The sequence below is a fragment of the Staurois parvus genome, unplaced genomic scaffold (genome assembly GCF_062004578.1).
Source record: "Staurois parvus isolate SC_StPar_1 unplaced genomic scaffold, SC_StPar_1.0 ptg000029l, whole genome shotgun sequence".
Taxonomy (NCBI): Eukaryota; Metazoa; Chordata; class Amphibia; order Anura; family Ranidae; genus Staurois; species Staurois parvus.
Genome location: NW_028317825.1, coordinates 4,491,040 through 4,515,797, shown reverse-complemented (window position 1 = coordinate 4,515,797; position 24,758 = coordinate 4,491,040). Strand labels below are relative to the sequence as shown.

The 24,758-nt window shown below is 41.3% G+C and overlaps 1 protein-coding gene and 1 pseudogene across 1 annotated transcript in view; both read right to left on the bottom strand.

Moving 5' to 3' along the window:
* The window catches only part of MLXIPL (MLX interacting protein like), a 146,699-nt gene that overhangs the window by 101,537 nt on the left and 20,404 nt on the right, over positions 1-24,758 (bottom strand). The window lies entirely within an intron of this gene.
* Positions 13,870-13,982, bottom strand: LOC149471074 (U2 spliceosomal RNA; annotated as a pseudogene).

Here is a 24,758-nt window from a genome sequence, read left to right as displayed (position 1 = left end):
CTTTGCAACAGATTCATAAAAGAATATTTGTTTGGTACCATACATACTGAAAATTGATTGTCGATCACATACACTTTAAAGTAAAACTATAGGCAAAACTTTTTTTCATCAACTTTTTCATTTTGGATAGATTAAGGTTGGGTTATAACTTGTGTCAGTTTATTTTTTGCCATCTGTGTCCCATTGGGGTGATTTACCTTTACTTCCTGTCCTTTGCACATCTAGAGAGGGAAATTTGTGCCCATTCTTCCTTGCAAGATAGCTCAAGCTCTGTCAGATTGGATGGAGGGCATCTACGAACAGCAATTTTCAAGTCTTGCCACAGATTCTCAATTGGATTTAGGTCTGGACTTTGACTGGGCCATTCTAACACATGAATATGCTTTGATCTATTCTAAACCATTCCATTGTAACTCTGGCTGTATGTTTAGGGACGTTGTCCTGCTGGAAGGTGAACCTCCGCCCCATTCTCAAGTCTTTTGCAGATTCTAACAGGTTTTCTTGCCCTGTATTTGGCTCCATCCATCTTCCCATCAACTCTGACCATCTTCCCTGTACCTGCTGAAGAAAAGCATCCCCACAACATGATGTTGCCACCACCATGGTTCAAGGTGGGGATGGTGTGTTCAGGGTGATGTGCAGGGTTAGTTTTCCGCCACACATAGAGTTTTGCTTTTAGGTTAAAAGTTACATTTTGTTCTCATCTGACCAGAGCACCTTCTTCCACATGCTTTCTGTCTCCACCACATGGATATTTGCAAACTGCAAACGGGACTTCTTATGGCTTTCTTTCAACAATGGCTTTCTTCTTGCCACTTTTCCATAAAGACCAGATTTGTGGAGTGAACAACTAATAGTTGTCCTGTGGACAGATTCTCCCACCTGAGCTGTGGATCTCTGCAGCTTCTCCAGAGTTACCATGGGTCTCTTGGCTGCTTCTCTGAATAATGCTCTCCTTGTGCGGTCTGTTAGTTTAGGTTGACACCATATCTTAGTAGGTTTGCAGTTGTGCCATACTCTTTCCATTTTTGGATGATGGATTGAACAGTGCTCTGTAAGATGTTCAAAGCTTGGGATATTTTTTTATAACCTAACCCTACTTAAACTTCTCCACAACTTTATCCCTGACCTGTCTGGTGTGTTCCTTGGCCTTCATGATGCTGTTTGTTCACTAATGTTCTCTAACAAACCTCAGAGGGCTCCACAGAACAGCTGTATTTATACTGAGATTACACACAGGTGGACTATATATACTAATTAAGTGACCTCTGAAGGCAATTGGTTCCACTAGATTTTAGTTAGGGGTATCAGAGTAAAGGGGGCTGAATACAAATGCACGACACAGATATTTATTTGTAAAAAAGTTTGAAAACCATTTATCATTTTCCTTCGACTTCACAATTATGTGCCACTTTGTGTTGGTCTATCACATAAACACAATCAACACAAAGTGGCACAGTAGAGAGGGTGAATCTCCCTAACCAGGGCACAGACCACAATAAATACTGACAAGTGTTCTAATCCATTTCAACTCTAAAACAAAAAAAAAAGTTTTGCCTTCAGTTGTACTTTAACCTCTTCATGCCGGCTGCACACAAATGTGCGGCCTCCCGGCCGCACATTTGCGTTCTATTGAAAAAGGACATATGTGCAGAGAGCGCACGCCCTGCATGCTCCCGGCACACATGTCCGGTACTAACGGAAAGGTCCCGATCTCTTTCGATCGGGACCTTTCTCGATCACGTGACCACCGTTACGGTGGTCACATGACCCTAAACCCCACCTCGCCTCCTGGCTTCTGGAACCCTTAAAGGGCCGGGAGGCGCTGGCGTGAAGGGATTAACCAAATATTCTCATTGGTTACCATAAGCAAATTCTCTCTTTTTTCACAGTTTGATTTCTCATGTTATTATTATCACCCAAATGTGTTAAGGTCAAGGACCCCTTCAGAATTTTGTGTGTTTTTCTAGCTTGTGTTGTCATACATGCTTACACATTGCCTTTTGTTGAGTGCCTATGAAAAATGAATGAACACACGACGTGCCAAAGCTGCCCTTCTACACGCGAGCTATAACACATGCACAGGTATGAATGGGTTCATTACACATGAATGACATGAGGCTCAAGTCAGTTTTGCTAAATCCCAATTAGCGAAAAAAAAAAAAACTGTTTTGTTGCAATGTGTATTGTTTCTAGAAATCTTCATATGATCTAAATAACCCCTAGTCAAGGATGTCAAGGTCTATTGCTATTAAAAGCATGAGCAAATATGGCTGCCCTCATGTACATATAGAATTACAAAATGATACACAGAAAGCCTTTAATTAACACTGATAAGGCTATTTCCATTAGGTTCTGTAAGGACAGGCTTGTGTTTTGGGCAGCACAGTAGGTTAGCACTTCTGCCAAGCGGCAATAGGGTCATCAGTTTGAATCCCAACTATGGTACTACCTGTCTGGAGTTTGCATATTCTCCCTGTGTCTGTGTGGGTTTTCTTCAAAGACAGTTTATTAGGTACACCTGTTTAATTACTTGATAACACAAATTGCTAATCAGCCAATCACATGGCAGCAACTCAGTGCATTTAGGCATTTAGACATGGTGAAGACAACTTGCTGAAGTTCAAACTGAGCATCAGAATAGGGAAGAAAAGGGGATTTAAGTGACTTTGAACGTGGCCCATATGTTGGTGCCAGATGGGCTGGTCTGAGTATTTAACAAACTGCTGATCTACTGGGATTTTCACACACAAACATCTCTAGGGTTTACAGAGAATGGCATGAAAAAGAGAAAATATCCAGTGAGCGGCAGTTGTGTGGACAAAAATGCCTTGTTGATGTCAGAGGAGACTAGTTCAGCTGCGACATTCAGATGGTAGGGTCAAAATTTGTTGTAAATGACATGAAAGCATCGATCCATCCTGCCTTACATCAACGGTTCAGGCTGGTGGTGGTGATGTAATGGTGTGGGGGGGGGGTGAGTGTATATGTGGTGGATAGGCATTAAGGGCCCCCCCGCCCTGCTGCCTCATACATGCATATAGCTATCAGAAGGAATTTACAGTGATCATATCCACTTGCCAATTGCAATATGTATAGTGGTTTACCGGGGTTGTAGCTGAAGCTATCAGCCATAACCCTTGTATTTTTTTTTCACCAGCAATTTTCTTTCTGATAAAAGTGATCTGAGTGGCTGATCAGCTGCTGGATTGCTTTTAGAAGCAGTGGTAAAGCCGCTTGCCGGTGATTCCTGGCCTTACCGCTCTCTCCGGCAAGCCCGTGATACAATCCAGCAGTTGTGGCTGCTGGTCAGAGATGAGGAAAGACCAGACTGTCTTTCCTCACCTCTATGATCTAGGGCACAGATGTCAAACTGGCGGCCCTCCAGCTGTTGCCAAACTACAATTCCCATGAGGCATTGCAAGATTGACAGTTACAAGCATGACTCTCAACGGTAGAGGCATGATGGGACTGATTGTAGTTTTGCAACAGCTGGAGGGCCACCAGTTTAACACCCCTGATCTAGGGGGACCGGAGTGACGCTGTGATGTCACTTCCGGTCTGTGCTGGATGTAAACAATTTTTTTTTTAAAGCATAAGATCAATATTTTTTTTGTATCTTATGCTTTTAAAGGTAGAGGAGACATTTGTGGTCTTACAGACCCCAGATGTCTCCATAAAGAGGACCTGTCATCCATTATTTATATTACAAGGGATGTTAACATTCCTTGTATTAGGAATATAAGTGATCAAAAAAACGTGACATGCTAGGTATCTATTTACTTGGCATAACATTATCTTTCATATTTTAGAAAGGAATTGGGTTATATATTGTGTTTTTTTTAAATTCATTAAATTGTATTTGAAAAACTGCTGCGCAAATACTGTGTTACTTAAAAAATTGCAACAATCATCATCTTATTCTCTAGGGTCGTTGCTAAAAAAAAATGTTTGGGTGTTCTAAGTCATTTTGTAGCAAAACATACTGATTTTTACTTGTAAACAAAAAGTTGCAGAAAAGGCTTGGTCTTCCTTTGGATATACTATATATATATATATATATATATATTATCGGTACATCAGTATGAACATGTCCTATACACAAACACAGCTTTTGGATTCAACACTTTTCCATATGCTACTAAGCACCATAGGAAAACACATTGCTACAATGAATCCAAGGAGAAGTGAAGAAGCAGAACTGACCTTGAAAAGACTTATTCATCAGCATCTTCAAGTGTTTTTAGTACAATTAGATATATTATAACAACTCAGTTACAAGACATCCCTGCAGTGGTGTAGCTGAAACTATGATGCAGAACAATACAATCACAGATGGTATAAAACATACATTTAATGATGTAACAAATTTGTTGTTCTCCAAAGCCGACTGGAACTTTCCACAACCACTAGGGGGTGCTGGTCATATGTAGTCCTGGGTTGCTAAAATCATGCACTTGTGCCAAATGAGCGATGAAAGTTTGGTTAATTGAAAAGCTTAGAATATGGCTCCTTAATAAAGCAAGAGCAAATAAGGTAGATGGGTGATCACATATTTCCAAATAAAGCTTAAATCTGAACTCTGAATACACATTGTATATAACTCTTAGATATATGATATAAAAACCTTAATTAAAGGGGAAGTACACCGCCAGAGAACATGCCTCTGGGTATTGGGCCTCCAGTAGCTTTTGTCATAATGTGCAACTATGCACAGCCAAGAGATCCCTTTCAGTGCGGTGATGTCTGTGCTCCCCTCCACGCCTGGTGCTTCCACATTAAGTCTTCTCCTGGGTGTGGGGTCTTCAGCCCTCCTGATTGGCCAGGCTAGGATAATGTAACTCCCATTCTAGAGCATGGTATTTGCTTCATCACATAATTGTTCACTAAGCTGCCTATGCGTGGCTCATTGTACACTAACAGAAAAAAAGTGCTGTCAGGCAGGGAGAAGCCATACACAGTTTCAGAGGCATAACTAGAACCTTCAGGGCCCTGGTTCAAGAAATCATGAAGGGCCCCCCTGACCCCCAGCCAGGGCCCTTCCCTCCAAGCCTGGTGACCAAACACCAGGGCCCAGCGGCAAGTGTGACCTTTGCGACCTGGTAGTTCCACCATTGGTGTCAGTGGTTTATTATTTTTGCTAATTTATTATTTTTTACCATTTCATTTTATTTCTTTATGTATTTTTATACAATTTTACGTTTAATTTTTTTTTACAATTTTGTAGGAGCCCTGTTGGGGGGCTTTGGCATGGTATCCCCCCCATCCACCCACCTCTCACTCTGTGAACAGCAGCACAAGCCCCCTGCCCCCAGCTCGCACTTTTTGGCGCTGCTCACTCCAAAACCTTCCAAAAGCCATGTCAGTTCACTAGCAGTGGCCAGCATGGTCTTTTGGTTTCTTTGTCATCACACAGCACACTCACTGCCCTCAGGCAGCGGTAGTGTGCAAGGAAGCATTGCCAGCTGGCGGGCAGGAGGGATCAGCACATGGGGGAGGGGGAACTCGGAAACAATTGAGAAATGTAAGAAAGTGTCCTGAATGTCGGTGCCAGCAATGCCCTTGCCTTGGAGTCTCAGGTGATCAGCAGGATAGACACAGCACCATCTCAAGCAGCCTGGGGGAGATTACCCCTGAAATTTGGGAGGGGGTGTACAAGGGAGCTGCACAGGCCCCCTGGAGCATGGAGCGGTGTCACAATTGCGACCCCTGTAGTTACACCTCTGCACAGTCTCTTCTGTCATAAGAAGGTCACCTGGGAGTGATTTTTAACAAACAGACTTCACTTTTCCTTTAAGTCAGTTATATTTATTTATAAATGCAACCAGTTTAAGTACCTGAACCTGGATTAATATCAGCCTTTTGTAATCCCCTGTAAAGTAGACTTCAGATTGGGACAAGTAGGGCCAGTTTTAGAAGCCAATTTAAATAAGCGGTGTATTCTTCACCAACTTGTTCTGCAATGGAGCAGTGTTGGATTAAACTCTATGGAGGCCCCTAAGCAGTTGGGCGGTGCTTTGGATGTGACGTTCAGAACGCTCCTGGTCTGCTTGCAGGTTGCATGTGCATGTTTAGCTGGGTCTGAGTCGCTTGTATTCATTACACATGCTGTCTATACTGGTGTCAGTCTGGACACCTTGCTTGTAAGTGCATTTCTTCATTAAAGTTTGATGTTTTTTAAACATACTGCACCTGGAATGTTCACTTATTTCTTTAGAGTGACGGTCTGATCATCTCTCAGTTTGGATACTAAATCACCTTTGGAGTGAATTTTCAGCTTTGCAGCACATCATCCGTTGGAGTTCATCCCCCATTTCTTCAGTGTTGCTGTCACCATATTATTCATTGCTCCCAGAGTAACAAGTGCTATATGCTGGTTTGTTTAACAATCAGCATATTACTCTGGTGAGTTCTATTTAACCATTTTTGGTGGTAGATTCACTTGGTGATTAATTATTTTGGACATTATTGATTATTTGAACTTTTGGACTTTTTTGTTTTTACTGGATTTTACTTTGATTTATAATATTGTTTCTTAATGTTTTGTCACATTTTTATTACACTTTTGTATGTATTTAAGCGCAACCTATTTTTTTGAAGTTTTGCATATCCTATAAGTTTATAGGCTAGGTTCTGCAGCTTACTGTTGTCTTATACAATTTCCGTGGCGCTGGTTCTTTATTTATATACATAGTGTTGGATTAAACTCTATGGAGGCCCCTAAGCAGTCGAAACCTTGGGGACCCCCTGTCAATGCGGATGTAACTAAAATGTAAGTTAATTGTACCAGTAGCGGAGATGGGATATATAACCTATGTAAATAGTATGATTGATATGAAAACATATTATATCCCCTAAAGCCTAGTACACACAATCAGAAAATTGTACGAAAAATACCACTTTTGAAGAGATCGTACAATAATCTAATCTTTAGTACACAGCTTTCATCCGAAATTATTCAAAGGGACAAGCACAAAAATGTTTATTGTACGATACCAGATCTTACAATTTTCGTTTAATCAGTACAGTTTTCATCTGAAAATGCAATACAAACACAATACAATGCATCACTTTCGAATTTTATTCTGTTGTACAAGAATTTTCATAACTTTAGTAACCTCTTCACTTTTGATATGAGACTAAAAAAAGAAAACCGGAGGATCATTTGTCTGATATTCTCATTGTGTGTATGGGGCTTTAACCATACCAGTAATCAATCATGGACATTTGTTCCTCAATTAGACCTCAATTAGCATTTGAAAAGGACAGAACAAGCCTCTAGACCAGGAGTGACACCAGGATGCCAATAAAATTATCACCTCCCTGAAGCCTCAAAGATAAAATTTAGCCAATTTGTCTACAAGCCCACTAGGGGACAAGACTAGAGACTCCCAAATGTCTACAACTATTGATCTATATCACAGATCAGAGAAATATATTTTCTCTCTCATAAAAGCTAAAATATTAGTTGCAGAGATCAAAAGAATTCCTTCTGAGCATACACAATTTATGCTACGTGTACATGTAAAACTGTATTTGCAGCATATGTAGAATCCAAGAGAAATCTCAAAAACCATTATGGTGCCTGATCATGGCAGCCAAGCAGTGATTGGTATTGTTATGGTCAGACTAATCTGCTGATGCCGAAAATCCTTTCCTTGACTCAGCCATCAGAACCATTCATTTATCCACTTTATGGTCACTTCAGAACAGAAAACTGTCCAGTGGGCAGGAACACGAACACCCCTCAGGATTGATTGGCCATGGGCTAAAGTCTAGCCCAGATCCATATTCCAATAAACTGAGGAGCATGGAATATGGACAGGGTAATTCACATGGACCTGGTCCAACTGGTGAATTGTGAAAGTTCTAACATGCTCCTGTCACAGACTAAATCTCTAAAAGTTTTATTTATTTTGTTTATCCCTTGTATTTTTAAAATTTTTTGGATATTAAATTGTACAATTAGTAAGTGTCTTCTGTGTACTAAGCTAGGACTGTGATTGTGGCATTTTAGTGTTTACAAACAACACAGGGCTCTGTGCAGAGAGCAGCAATTTGGCTGTTTCTTCTCCCTGCACAGCAAGGAGAAAAAAACTGCCAGATCTGTAAGTAAAAGCAGCACATATTACATATATTACACTAGTTATGCACACAGTTAACCCTTTGATTGCCCCTTGATGGTAATTGCTTCTGATCCAGTGTCATTAGTACAATGACAGTGTATAGTATTAGCACTGATCACTGTATTAGTGCCACTATTGATGTCAGTGTCAGTCAGTTAGTGTACCTCCCAGCCAGCATCAGCAAGTGCCAGATTGCCATCCTCACTATCACAGTCCCAAGTTACGTATAAGTTGCTGATCATCGCCATTGCCAGTATGGCATCATAGCTGAGTAAATTTCAATATATATACCATAGTTTGTAGAAGCTATAACTTTTGCACAATCCAATAATAGATACTTGTTGGGAATTTTTTAAATCAAATATATGTAGCAAAATACATTTTGGCATAAATTTATTAAGAAATTGGATTTTTTAAAATTTTTTATTGGCTATCTTTTATTATTAGTATTATTATACAGGATTTATATAGCGCCATCAGTTTGCTCAGCGCTTTACAATATAAAGGAAGACAATACAGCAACAATACAGTTCAATGCAAGAGGGGTAGGAGGGCCCTGATCCTTGGAGATAACAATCTAAGAGGGAGGGGCTGGTGGTACAAAAGGTAATAACTGTGGGCGATGAACTGATAGGAGGAATAGAAGATTACGTTATTAGCTGAAGGCAGGATAGACTTCCCTGAAGAGATAGGTTTTCAGAGATTGCCTAAAAGTGGGCAGAGTAGGCGATAGTCAGATAGATTGGGGTAGAGAGTTCCAGAGGATGGGGGAAGCTCTGGAGAAGTCCTGGAGATGAGCATGCGAGGAGGAGACAAGGGAGCTAGAGGGCAGGAGGTCGCAGGAGGAGTGGACAGGACGGTGTAGGTTATATTTGGAGACAAGATTGGTGATGTAATTTGGGGCAGAGTTATAAATGGCTTTATATGTTATTGTTTTGAATTTTATTCGTTGGGCAATGGGAAGCCAGTGGAGGGATTGGCAGATGTGGAACGGTGGATAAGTGTGGCAGCAGCATTCATGATAGACTGAAGAGGGGATAGCCTGCGATGAGGTAGGCCAATGAGGAGGGAGTTAAAATAGTCAAGGCGAGATATAACAAGGGAGTGAATAAGTTACTTAGTGGTCTCCGAGGTTAGGAACGGCCATATCTTGGAGATTTTGTGGAGGTGAACGCTACAAGATTTGGACAGTGATTGGATTTGGGGCTGAAAGGACAAATGGGAGTCTAAGATTACACCTAGTACCCTGGCATGAGGGACGGGACTGATGGTTGTATTATTAATCTTGATGGAGAAGTCAGGGGAGGGGGCATGGGCTGGAGGGAATACTAAGAGCTCAGTTTTGGAAAGACTGAGTTTGAGGAAGTGGAGTGACATCCATGCTGATATGTCACTTAGTAGGTTAGTAAAGTGAGAGGAGACTGAAGGGGTGAGGTGAGGGGTAGAAAGATAGATTTGTGTGTTAGTAATGCGAGAGGAGACTGAAGGGGTGAGGTGAGGAGTAGAAAGATAGATTTTTGTGTCATCAGCAAAGAGATGGTACTTGAAGCCATGGGAGTTTATCAAGTGACCAAGGTAGGAGGTGTAGATGGAGAAGAGAAGGGGTCCAATGAGAGAACCTTGAGGGACCCCTACAGAAAGAGGAAGTGGAGAGGAGGAGACAGTAGAAAATATCAGGGTTTTTTTCAAAATTTTTTGTCTTTTCTTCGGTTATATAATAAAATAATATAATAAATGTATTTTGGGTACAGTGTTGCATGTTATATGACCATGCAATTGCCAGTTAAAGTACTGCAGTGCTGAATAGCAAAAAAATGCCCTGGTTATGAAGGGCGTAAATCCTTCCGGAGCTCAATTTGTTAATAAATCTTCATTGTAATCTTCTATCAAGATGAAATCAATATTATTTTGATCTGATGTCACAGAGCCTTTAACTACTTCTTGACCGGCTCCAGCACGGTCATCCAGTTCTGGGAGGGCACCACATGACCTCCTTCCACAACACGCCTCCCGCGCGCCCCCAGTGGCGTGCAACCGGTGCTCTCTGTGATTGCTGTGTCCTTTGGACACATCTGATCACATGACATGGTAAAAGGCCAATTACAGTGGCCTTTTACCACATGATCAGCTGTGTCCAATCACAGCTGATCACCATGTAAATACACTTGCCAGTTATGAGCAGTACTTTCCTCACACTGTCACAGCGATAACCGGCAACTGTCAAAAGAGACATCTGCATTGATAATCAGGGCATTGATTATCTGTGTCCTGATTATCAGTGCAGCCCCAAAAGTGCCCAACAGTGCTGTCCATCAGTGTCCAGCAGTGCTGCCCATCAGTGCCCAACAGTACTGCCCATCAGTGCTGCCAATCTGTGCCCAACAGTGCTGCCAATCTGTGCCTGTCAGTGCTGTCAGTCAGTGCTATCAGTTAGTGCTGCCAGTCAGTGCCCTTCAGTGCTGCCTATCAGTGCCCATCATTGCCACCTATCAGTGCTGCATATCAGTGCAGCCTTAACAGTGCCTCCTCATCAATGCCCACCAGTGCCACCTCATCAGTGCCACCTATCAGTGCCCATCAGTGATGCCTATCAGTGCCGCCTCACCAGTGCCCATCAGTACTGCCTGTCAGTGCCCATCAGTGCTGCCTCATCAATGCACATCAGTAAAGGAGAAAAATTACTTTTTTTGCAAAATGTTATAACTGAATGAAAGAAAGAAAAACTTTTTTTTTTCAATATTTTCAGTCTTTTTACATCTATAGTGCAAAAAATTAAAAAAACAGTGGTGATTAAATACCACCAAAAGAAAGCTCTATTTGTGTAAAAAAAATTATAAAACTTTCATATGGGTACAGTGTTGCAACAGCACTGAAAGCTGGTCTAAACAGGAAGGGGGTAAAAATGCCCAGTAGGCAAATAGTTAAATGGCGTTGGGCCCATAGGCCGATGCCTATTCTGCCTATTTGGTAATTTAGTTTTGCAATGGAGGTAATTTATCATTCATCATGGAATAATTTATCTCAAATAGAGAAAGAATACAAAGTATGAGAAATAATATGTGGAGTCTTGCGAGCTACTATGGTACCAAAAAATTAAAAAAATGATCAATATAAGTGGTTTGAGTTATTTAAATGATAACAGTAGATCGCCTACACATCACACATACCCATAATAATGTGTTATAGCAAATCCAAAAAGAATAGTGTCATGCTCTACTAACAAATAGAGTGATTAACCAAAACCAGAATTATTAACAAAATTATTAACAAAAGCAAATTTTGTATCCAAATATAATAACACTTTTACAAAATTAAGTGTCCATATTCAATCCGTGACTTCACACTCTTTCAGGTGATATAAATAAAACCATTTGTGTTCAATCCACCAATATTGTGTTGTTATAAGAACCAAATGTGCACCTTCACCGGCTGTGCTGTCACCTGGTAAATATGACCAAACCGTTAAGTGAGCTTATGTCCCTTTAAATTGGACTTAGAGCTGGATGGGAATGTCACTCTTCAAATTTGAGGATCCCCTCATTTCCTTAAGATTCTTCCTCCACAGATGTATATGCCATAAAAAGTAATAAAAACATAGTGCCTTATCTTCTTTTAAAATGTTTATGTAAACATATGGTGGTGCACTCACATGTAACTGTTGTTAAAATCGCTTTAAAATTAATCCACAGTGTGTATTTGCAATCACTTGCTGTGTGTTGTCTGTCTCCTTAAGCATCATGACGCCAGAGCCCCTACACGTTGCGCCACTGGGTCACGTGGCTTCATCAGGAGAAAATGAATCATGAATTATGAATTATATTTGGATACAAAATTTGCTTTTGTTAATAATTTTGTTTTTGGTTAATCACTTCTTCATTTGTTAGTAGAGCACAACACTATTCTTTTTGGAAGAATACAAAGTAATCTATTGTCCAACATACTTCAAAACTATTCCAAGGTAATCTAAAGAACACAAATTAAAACTAAAAAAAATAAAGTAACATACTGTAAAAGATGTATAGAATATAAACTATATTCAAAGAAACAAATGAAGATCAAAATGTTTATTTCATCCACAAGGTAAAAGTATTGTAAAGTCTTCAGCTGTTCAATACAATAAACCTCTCGCTTCTTGAGTGAGAATTCTCTCCCCCTCTTCTATATCTTGAAAACTAAAAGAGGGGGCAACAAGAATTATCTGAACACTTTACAACCTCATGGTTTAAATTCTGATTTTGATCTGCATTTGTTCTATGAATGGGAAAACTACAACTACCGCCAGCCTTTTCGGCTGATGGCTTCTAGTTTTCAATGAACTACCAGAGCACTGGTGAGAACTCTATGTAGTTCATTTATGGTTCCTGTCATTGTGTAACTGCCTGCCTGTACAAGGTATGAGCAGAGAGCTTACACTGACAGTCTGCAGGAGCCCTACATTGCACTCACGATCTGCTGATAGTGGGTGCAGTGCTTTACAGACTCCTAGTAAAAAAAAATATATGAAACTTTTTTACCTGCAAAAAAGATTTGCATTTATTATTTTTTTTAATTATTATTATTATTATTATGCAGGATTTATACAGCGCCGACAGTTTGCATATCACTTTACAACGTGAGGGCAGACAGTACACTTACAATAAAATTCAATACAGGGTGAATCAGAGCTCATTAGAGCTTACAAACTAAAAGGGAGGGTCAAGTGATACAAAAATAACTGTGGGTAATGAGCTGATGGAGAAAATACAGTACAGTTATTAGGTAGTGGCGGGATAGCCTTCTCTGAAGAGATGGGTTTTCAGGGATCGTCTAATAGTAGAGTAGAGTATGAGACAGATGGATACAAGGATATAGACATATCATGCATTCTTCAAACTGCCCTTTCCCCAATTACGTAGCACTTTCATTCCCCAATTCCCCAATTTCATAACCAGCTATGCTTACTGTGAAAATTGAACATGATGTTACTTTAGAAATGTACTATCATATAAATAATCATTTTCTAACTATAACCAAGAACACAAATTCCCCAGCAACTCATATGTTTCTAATAGGAGAATATAAAGAATTTTAAAGTATCTACTTTGATCTAGAAACCCTAAAATGAACAAACTGCCTGCTAAGAAACTTGTCTGAGCAGCCATAAAGCACACGGGTAGATTTGCTAAAACTGAAGCATTCCAAAATCTGCTGCAACTGTGCATGGTAGCCAATCAGTTCTTAACCTCAGCTTCAGCCGACCACTAAGTACTAGGTCAGGGAGCTCTCCTGAAGTGAGACCCCCCCCAGGAATAGGGGAGTAAGGAACCTAATGGCCACACATCCTCCCCTTCACCCTCCATCCAAGTGAGAAAAAAAACACACACACACACACACACATACACACATAAATGAATAGTGACAAAACAGTGAGGAAAAATAAATAAATAAATAAGTGACCATGCAATTGTGCACTGGCCAGGCCCTGAGGCCTGTAGCAAAAAAATTGCCATGGACTTAGCCAAAAGGCTTAGCCCTAAAAGGCGCAGTGCACAAAATAATGTTTGAAGCAGTGACCATGTGCACTTTTCACATGTGGGATCCCACCGCTATGTGTTACTTAGAGCATCGCTTGGGCGACTACTCCCAGGGGGCACTGCTCCACAGACTTTCTGCCTCCCCGACCCTGGCTAGACAAGGTAGAGCCATTCCAATCAGGAGAAACTGTGCCTCTCCAGTTTTCCCTGGTTTCTCTTCCAGCCAGTACTAACCTTCAGAGCCCCAATCATAAAAAGGCAAGAATGGTGGCGGAGCACCCCTACTGGACACTGATAAGAACAGATACTACACTTGATCTTAGCCAAAAGGCCGAGAAACTTGCTACAGCAAAAGTGACAATTACAAAGAAGAATAAGTAGAAATATTGCATCTGTATATGATGCTCGTCTCCTGCTGAACAGCCAAAGCTAAGTGTGAACCTGATTTCGCACAGAACTGTCAGCTCACCCCTTATATCCAGTACTGCAGAGCTCCAAAACAGCCAATTCTATGAAAAACAAGTAGAGACATGGGGAATCCCTCCAAAATATATCTTCAGAGCAACACAACCTGAAATGAAATTTGTATTATATTAGACCGAGTATACACAGTATATACTGCAAATATATATATATTGTGACAATGTGGAAATGGGTTTGAAAGGGACACAGGACTCTCAAACAGTCAGTTTGAGAAGCTCCAGCAAATGTTTTTGAGCAGAGAAAACTATATTTTAAGCTTTTCCTGGAGTTAGTAAGTCTGGTTCGGGGCGGGAAGTTTGAAGGCTCCAAAGAGCATTGGGTGGGATTGAGTTTTCAATACTGTGTCCAGGGTTTGCTAACTGCCTATAGCCTGTGTGAGTGCATAGGTGGTCAGGACTGTTATAAATCAGATCAGGGCATAGCTCAGGGGAGGTGGAATAGCAGGTGCTGCAGCTTGAAGAAAGAGCCCTGTCAGGAGAGCTGGGAGTTCCTGGTGGAGATTACAACCCTTGTGAGGGGGATTCTGGGCCCAAGGATTGGAAAAGCCTGGCCAGCTCTGAGAGTCTGGGAGACCAAGAGAGGGTCTGGGAGGCTGATGAAGCTGTACAAGCCAGCGAGTCCAGGGATCTGGAGGGAATCCATGAGTCTCTGGAGGGAGCAAGCTGAGTTACTGGGAAAAGCCTGTCAAGAGTCCACGTGGGCCCTGAACAGCAAGGTGCGGTCACCTAGGCTGAGTGAGCCTGAATAGTCAATGGTCTGAGATAGCTTTTTTCAACCAGGATGCCCAGGCACCATGGGGTGCCCTCAGATCTCTTCAGGGGTGCCTTAGCAAAATGCCCACAAATTGTATACAAGCCAGTGTGTGGATGAAGCCTACCTTTAATTACACAAAGCCACAGGTTTTCGTAGAGCTCCATTACAACCTTCCAACCGCCGGTGTCCTAACAACCAATGATGTCATCGGTTGATTATGAAGACGTTGGGTGCCTGCACAGCATCCTTACTTGCCCCTCTCCTCGGTACTTGGGTCACATGCAGTTGGTAAATGCAGTGAGTTTATCTGTACCAGATTGCATGAAACAAAACGACCATGCAATCCATTTGCAGTACGGCTCATACAAAGGTGCCTGCACCATACTAAATCGCATGTGAATTGCACAGGAATGCAGTGCGGTTCCTGTGCAATTCACATGCGAGCTATAGTGTGGACCGGGGCTTAGGGTCCATGCACACTAGGAGCAGAAAAAAATGCCAAAACCTGCGGCAGAAAAAATGCCCAGAGTAGCTCGTGTTGCACAAACGTTTCTACGAGTTTATGAGCATTTGCTGTTATAAGCCTTTTTCTCAAAACATCCCTCTCTGCTCATTTGTCAATGAACACTTGAAAATGTTGAACGCTTCCAAATGCGGTGTTTTATGAGCGTTTAGCGTTTTTTTGTGCCTGAAAACTCCTTTTAAAAATGCACTTGTGATTTTTTTTTTCTCTATTGGAATGTGCCTCTAAATTCCCTAATGTGCATGGACACATAGGATAACACTGAGCTGCTTCTGCAGGCAGGAGAGCAAAAACAAAAATGCAGCAGCATTGTACTTAAGCCCAGTGTTCATGGACCCTAAGGCCCCTTTCACACGGGCGGTTAGATTTCAGCATTTAGCTGCGGTTAGAGGAAGTTATTTACCGCAGCTAAATGCAGACAATGGCTCCATTGACACACTACGTTTAGCAAGGTCTTTATAACAAACGGTATTATGCGTTTAGCAAAAATATAGTTGTCAGTGTCCAGGAGCGATGTACCACAGCTATCTGTACATAAATGCAGTTAATCGCAGTACAAAGAGAAAATAAGTAAACAAATGCTATAGAAAAGGCAAGAATTTACTACCGCAGCTAAACACAGCCGCATTTAAATGCACATAAACGCAAGTAATTGCAGATACACGCAATGTACAAACACAAGTTATCTCTGTGCCAGGAGTGTTGGAATTTCAAAATTAAAAACATGCTTTTACAAGTGGCAGAACAACCACCTGTGTGAAAGAGGCATAAGTCTTGGTACACACTACAGCTACCTGAAAGTGGCGCGACTTGCAGTGTGACTTTGCCAGGCAACTTGAGTACTACTTTGAAGCAACTCTAAAGCAACTCTGAAGCAACTTTCATGGAATGCCTGGGTATTCTTCCTGTGATGTCGGATCCAAATCACATCAATATAGATGAGGATCCAACTTGGAGGCGACTTCTATTAAAGTATATGGGCACAAGTCGGATAGAAGTCGCCTTGAAGTCGTTCAGGAACCTTTTCTAAAGTCGAAGAGATTTTAGTAGTGCTAATTAAGACGGCTCTCATTGAATAACATGGGACTTCACATGTCATGCGACTTGGGGTCTCACAAGTCGGATCCCAAGTCGCGGTGGTGTGAACCGAGCCTTAATTGTTAGAAAGACATGCTTCTATAATACCCAATCTTTTTTGACACGGTCACTCACATTTTTGCTCTGGAATACCAAATGATGTAACTCCTACTACAAAATACTACAAATTCTATGCAGATCCTTTACTCCTTCTAAGCTTCTGTGCTTCTGCTAAAGATACTTTGAATAGTAATTAGCCTCAGTGTTTTTATCAACACAAACTGTTTATTGGGATGATATGGAGGGCAATTCTTGAAAGCTCTGGTGGGCAGCACTAGGGAATATCATATGTCACATTACACTACCAAATAAAGAACCATGGCAGAAAATGTTTCAAACAGACTAAAGTCATGTAGTTGATGAATGATAATACTGAGCAAAGTCCAGCTTCAAAGGAACATATTTCTATCACATATCCCATACAGAAAACATGGTAGTACTACAAAGAATTCCTCTTCCTACAGAATTGGGTCAATTTTACTGTTTGGCAGTCTCGTTCGGCCTTAAACGAATCTTTTGAGTTAAAAGACGAGCTTAACAAACTCTATGCCTAAACAATAAAAGTGTATTACTTTGATAAGACATGCTTTCTTAAGGAGACTATGTTGCTAAATACATAACCTCAAATAGGGAGGGAAGTACCAAATACTCACCTTTCCTGTTGCAGTACCAGACCCTGCTCCACTGCGGAGGACTCGTTCCCTCCAAAGTCTAAACAGAAACTGACACTTCCTGGAGTGTCGATACTGTGCTCCCCACAGGACTCAATGGTTCCCCCTCTTCAGAATTCTATGTCATTTCTCTGCTCTGTAGTAACACTGTCAGCATGAGAACCCATTGAGTACCGCAGGAGACACGAGGATTAACACTCTCAGAAGAAGTGTTGGTTTCTGCATAGCATTTTGAAAATTTAGGCTAATTCTTGGAATTTAGGTTTAAAGGCATTGTTCACTTTTACCATAAAAGTGCCTATGTAGATAAGGGACATCTTAAATAAAAACAAACTGCAGCTTCGAAGATGAACAGTGCCCTTGCTATAGGTGTAGGACATGACACTGGAAAACTCCTAGGACATTGCCAAGAGATGCCTAGCTGTTACTGTTCACCTTCACCATCACAAAAGTGAGTACTTGCTCTTATTCAAAGTCTCTTAGCAACATCCTAGGAGTTTTCCAGTCAAACTTCATGAGGAAATGTAAATAAATGTACACTTTGTATACTATATTGCCAAAAGTATTGGGACACCCCTCCAAATCATTGGGTTCAGGTGTTCCAATCACCTACATGACCACAGGTGTATAAAATCAAGCACCTAGGCATGCAGACTGCTTCTAAAAACATTTGTGAAAAAATGGGTTGCTCTCAGGAGCTCAGTGAAGTGGAAGCAACTGGGAATAACAGCAACTCAGCTACAAAGTGGTAGGCCACGTTAAATGACAGAGCGGGCTCAGCACAGTGTGCAGAAGTCAGCAACTGTCTGCAGAGTCACAAGCTAAAGACCTCCAAACATCATGTGGCCTTCAGATTAGCACAACAGTGTGTAGAGAACTTCATGGAATGGGTTTCCATAGCTGAGCAGCTACATACAAGTCTTACATCACCAAATGCAATGCAAAGCGTCAGATGAAGTGGTGTAAAGCACACCACCACTGGACTCTAGAGCAGTGGGGACATGTTCTCTGGAGTGATGAATCACGCTTGTCTGTCTGGCAATCCGATGGATGTGTCTGGGTTTGGTGGTTTCCAGGAGAACGGTACTTGCCTGACTGCAATTTGACAAGTGTAAAGTTTGGGGGGGGGGGGATTATGGTGTGGGGCCTTTGCTCGGAGGTTGGGCTTAGCCCCTTAGTTCCAGTGAAGGGAACTCTCAAGGCGTCAGCATATCAAGGCATTTTTTCAATTTCATGCTCCCAACTTTGTGGGGACAGTTTGGGGATGGCCCCTTCCTGTTCCAACATGACTCTGCACCAGTGCACAAAGAAAGGTCCTTAAAGACATGGATTAGTTAGTTTGGGGTGTTGGAACTTGACTGGCCTGCACAGAGTCCTGACCTCAACCCGATAGAACACCTTTGGGATGAATTACACTGCAAGACAGGCCTTCTTGTCTTACATCAGTGCCTGACTTCACAAATGAGCTTCTGGAAGAATGGTTAATTATTCCCAGAGACACACTCCTAAACCTTGTGGACAGCCTTCCCAGAAGAGTTGAAGCTGTTATAGATGCAAAGGGTGGGCCAACTCATTATTGAACCCTAGGGACTAAGACCGGGATACCATTAAAGTTCATGTGCATGTAAAGGCAGGCGTCCCAATACTTTTGGCAATATAGTGCATCTACAGACACCCCTTATCTGCAGTATTTGGTAAGAAGAACTAACCCTTTAATGTTGATTTCACTTTGTTACTTAAGCCTACTACACATGGGCAGAATGTTGGGCAGCATCATGTTCACTAGAATCTGGATGTCATTTCAGCCTGTTTGTACGGCAGCCGGTCCGACAGAAGCTGGCCGTTCAGCCAGCTTCTGTCAAAAGGGCATGACAGAAAAAGGTCGGACTGATCGGCTCCCAATCAGCGCTCTCAGCCATTGGCCACTGACCTGAGTGTTCTGGCAGGGGGCCGTCCCCCTTGTCAGAACACAATAGCACAACAGGGGAGATCGGTGTACCAAAATCGGATAGTTAGTACAGTGGCTCCTCCTGAGCTGTCAGTTTTTTTTCGTTCAGCCCACTGGATTGAAAAAAGCTAGTAGTGTGTACTAGACTTAAGGACCTTGTGATGATAGTTAGGTCTGATGATCCCCTAACAATACATAGGGAATGGGGAAATTGTACTGAACAAAATGCCATCTTCATTTTCACAAACATTTACAAGTCGGTAAAAAGACAGTCAGTTTAAAATCTCCTGTCTGTGCTTAAGCAGCCATGCTTTGGCCATTTTGAAGCACATTTGACAGAAAGCAGAAATTAGAAGGAATGCAGAGGGATCATAAACTTCCACTAAAGCTGCATTATCAAAGGACTTCTGATGAGGCCTTGTTGTAAATGTTCAAGTCATAAATAGTCATAAATGGTCTGGAGTGCAGTTTTAGGAATACACATTTCTGAGAGAAGAGTATTCTGCTAAATAATCTGCTAGTTATTGGACTGTGAAACCTTGCCATATGGAAATAAAGATGTACCCAGGATAGTGGGCATTGCTTAGTGAACACCCTCTCCAGGAAAAAGAAAAAGTTGCTGCTTAAGCATCTGTGGGCTCTTGTTTTACTATCAGAACTGTCAAAGTCTTTGCAAAGGCAGAAGGTTTTTTACCTTCATACACAGAAAAACCTTCTGAGTGCAGTCCCCCCCTTATTCTTACCTGAGCCCGATCCTGATCCAGCGATGTGCACAAGAGCCAAGGCTCTCTCACATCTCATTGGCTTATAGAAGGCAACTGGAGCCATTGGCTTCCGCTGCTGTCAATCAAAGCAGGGCTGAGCTGCACTCTGCGAGTCTTATGGACACAAAGAGATGGCTTAGGGGTGAACATGTAAGAGTTCCCCTAGAGCAAGCAGCTTGCTATGGGGGCACTTAATGGGAGGGAGGATCCAGGAGCACTAGGGGAGGACCCGAGAAATGGAGGATCGGGGCTGCCCTGTGCAAAACCATTGCACAGAGCACTTATGTATGACATGTTTGCCATTTAAAAAAAAAATAAAAATGAACCTTTTGAATCTGCAAAGCACACTAAGAGTCATTTATGAAGCCATGCACTCTTGCAACATCAGACTGGACTTAATCATTAAGTATTCCGAACTCTGCACTGTACCGAAAACAGGTGAACTTTACTTAAAGCAAACTTTCAGAACAGATAAAGAAAATCAAGTTTAGATTGTGGAAAGTGATATTCGAGTACACTGCTGACTTCTTTGAAATTCCTTAAAGAGTATAAACAGTCATTTTGTTGCCTTTTTTACCCACAATGGCAGCTCATGGTGGGAGAGTGAATGACTGGTCTGCTAAGCTATATTAAACTGCTAAAGTGTTGGTGGTTCTACATGCACATTTGTTAGCATTTTATAAGAAGCCTTGTCCGATAATGGCATGATGTACTATTTGTTATTTTGAGTATAGTGGCCCTTTAAGAGACACATTTCTGTTTGTAGAATCTAGTTTTTTTCTTAACAAACATGATTGTTCACCAACTTCTGACCCTTTCAAATTTCCCTTAAACTTGTCCAAACTGGAACAATTGGATGTGTCTGCACGCTGGCAAAAGTGATGTTTACTTCCTCTAGTGGGAAATGTGCTGCCGTACAGATAATTTTTGTTAACGTTTTTTGCTAGCTTCAAGAAATTTAATATATAGGGCCATGTTAAAACACAGGTGAACCCAGGGCAATGATCTCATTTGTGGGCCCTCATCCCATCTTTTCATTCCCCTACTACAAAAACTTGATGGTACAACCATGAAGATGGAAAGGAAAAGAGCTATCAGCTTTGCTTATAGACAAGTCCACCATGATTTTTAGTTCAGTTCCCCACACAGTCCCCCCTTATTCTTACCTGAGCCTAATCCCGATCCAGCGATGTGCACAAAAGCTAAGGCTCTTTTCGGCTCTCTCACATCTCATTGGCTTACAGACAGCACCGGGAGCCATTGGCTACAACTATGAAGACGGAAAGGAAATGTGCTTCCAGCTTTGTTTTTACACAAGTCCACCATGATCAAGAAAATACTTATTTGGTCAACTGAATTTTCCAATTGCACATATCATTTGTTTTCAACAGAACTGATCAATTCCATATCAAAATGATCATTAATGCCCATTTACATGGGCAGCAAGAATTTAACCTCCTGCACACAGTGGGGTTGATTAGCTAAAGGCAAATCGACTATTCACTTTGCAACTGCTGTTGCACTCTGTAAGGGCATTTGCTGCAGAACTTAGTAAATGAGACAAAGCTTAATTTTGCAAAAAATACCCAATCACATGCAAGGAAATTAAAAAAAATTAAATTTTGCTTGCTTGCACATATTTGGATGCTGGAAGTCAGCAGAGTTTCCCCTCATTTACTAAGCTCTGGAGCAATTGAACTTGCAAAGTGCAAAGTCTATTAGCATGTAGTAAATCAACCCCACTGTGTGTCAACAACCGATGCCAGCAGCAGTGTGGCCAGATTTGTATTCCTTTAACCACTTTCCACCCGCCCACCCACAATGTACTGCAGACGGGCATCATCTACAGGACCAGCAATGTACCCATACGTTACTGCTGCTGTACCAACAAAGGGGGAGTGCTGGGCACCCAAGTGGGTGTGCAACCCTTTCCCACCCTCACGTCTGCTGTGTCCACCGGACACCGCTGAATGAAGATCCCAGTGAATGGGACCCGATGGTCATGTGATCGCTATGCAATCACATGATTACAATGACAACAAAGCTGTTATAAATCAGTCTGATTCATAACAGCTCTGCTTCTCTTCCCGGTGAGCTATGATTGGCCCACAGTTCTCACATGACACATTGGGCCAATCACAGCACCTTGTACCATGTGACCAGCTGGAACCAATCACAGATCACTGTATTTTGAGCTGTGATGAACTTGACCCATTCATGACACTTCAAAGCAAACATTGCATTGCAGGTTCAATAATCTTTATTGCTCCTGCAATGCAAAGTGTAAAAAATTGTACTACTCTGATGAAAGTATTTTTTAAAAACAGTAGAAAAATAATGTTTCAAAAATTAAAATATTGAGAAATTAAAATAAAAAAAAAAAAAATTTTCCAACTACTTGCAGCATGCCCACCCACAATGTAACGGCGAGTGGCGGCACTGGGCAAAGCGATGTATCCTTACACCACTTTCTATTTCCGCATGAGTGCACCCCTCCCCCCGCTGCCCTTTATTCCAGTCCAGGGAGGGAAGAGAGAACATGGCACTGAGTAAAAGCACTACATTTTACACACACACACACGTTAGAGTAGCACATTTAGCCCTTTGATCACCTTATTAACTCTTTGATCAACCCGTCACCCAGCCAGTGTCATTAGTACAGTGTCAGTATATAGAATTTTTCACTGATCACTGTGTTACTTCTACACACGACATCAGATAAAGTCAGGGTCTGTAAGCTCCTCTCCCAGCCAGGGTCAGCTAGAGTTAGATTGCCTACACATTATCGCACTCACGCAATAGGTCGCTGACCACCGCCATTACTAGTAGTGTTTGTACGGATCAATATATTGATCACGAACAGAACTATACTAGTGCCTCCTTTATTTAGTGTCCCCAAAAACGCAGTCTTAGCAGGATCGGCCCCGTTCACAACCAGCACTAGTGTTTAGCCCCTCCGCTGTTTTTCATGGAATATTTGTATCAATTGATTGTGGGCCAAAGCAATTTATACACACAACAATACATCGCCATCCACCCAAATTCAGTGGTTATACTGGGATGATGCCTGCAGCTTCAGGCATCAACCAGGTATCATTTTTTTTTCAGATGGTGGTAGGCTTTCATGTAAAAACAATCCTAGTGTCTAGGATGTCCCCTACCGCCTCGACGCCTTCCACGGTTTTCTTAGGCACTCCTTTCTAACAGGGGAACCTGAGAATGCAGCCAGTAGTTCTGTTGTCTGATAATAGAGCTGACTGGAGACTGGAATGCCTCCAATCATCTCTATGGTATATGAGAAGCTACAAGCATTTCATCATTTCCATTTTGCTGGATATACATAGCGCCATTTTAAAATTGGGAAAGCATCTGATCACACCGATCTTGGTGTGATCAGATGTTTTAAGGGCAGAGGAGAGATCTAGAGTCTCATAGACCCAAGATTTCTGAGAAAAGAGTACCTGTCACTGCCTATTGCTATCACAGGGGATATTTACATTCCTTGTGGTAACAATAAAAGTGATGAAAAAAAACGTCAGATCGAGGGCATTAATTCTAGCACTAGACCTCCTATGTAAATCTTACCTTTTATCTTATCTTATCTTACACCTATGGATATTAAAAATGTATGCTATTACATGGACCTGTGCAATTTTAAAGCATGCCATGTTTGGTATTCATTTACTAGGCACAACATCATCTTTTATATTTTATCAAACAATTGGGCAATATAATGTGTTCTTGTGCTTTAAAGTTCTAAAAAGTGTAATTTCTCCAAAAAAATTGCATTTGAAAACTCGCTGCGCAAATACTGTGTGACATGAAAAATATCAACACCTACCATTTTATTCTCTAGTTCCTCTGCTATAAAAAAACATATAATGTTTGATGGTTAAAAGTAATTTTTTAGCAAGAAAAAAACTTTTTTCATGTAAACAAAAAGCATCAGAAAATGCTTGGTCTTCAAATGGTTAGAAGAGTGAGTGATGTGTAGCATAAGCTTCTAATGTTGGCCCTGAAATGTCAGGATAGTAGAAGCCCCCCCGTGACCCTTTTTGGAAAGTAGACACTCCAAGGTGTTTGCTAAGGGGCATGATGAGTATTTTGCAGATCTCATTTGTTACCCAAGTTTTTGGAAAACGAAGACAGAAAACGAAAATGCATTTTTTTTTCTTTTTCAAAACCCTGTGACAAAAATGATATCTGCAAAATACTCACCTTGCCTCTTATCAAATTCCTTGGGTTGTCTACTTTCCAAAAAGGGGTCCTTTATGGGGGTGTTTGTGATAGGTATTGAGGAAGTGACATGAGGAAATATGCCCTTTGAAAGCCTGGAGGTGGTCATTAGATTTTCGGGGGACTGTATGTGGCTAGGCTGCTAAAAAGTCTATCATGTGGTATCCCCATACTCAAGAGAAGTAGCAGAAATTACTTTGGGGTGTTATTCCACGATATATTATTTCAGTGACAACTTTTTGTAGAAAAAAAAAGGTTTCAAACATGTATGGCAAAAAATAAAATCTTCCATCCACTCCTTGGGTTGTCTACTTTCCAAAAAGGGGTCATATACCATAGTTTGTAGACACTATAACTTTCACACAAACAAATACATATATTGGGATTTTTTTTTACCAAAAACATTAGCAGAATACATTTACTGGATATTTTGTTAGAACTGAAAGTGGAAAATATTGGTTTTTTTTTTTCAAAATGTTTGGTCTTTTTACATTTATATCACAAAAAATAAAAAAATCCAGTGGTGATCAAATACCACCAAAAGAAAACTCTATTTGTGTGAAAAAGGACATACATTTTGTTTGGGTACAGCGCTGCATGACCA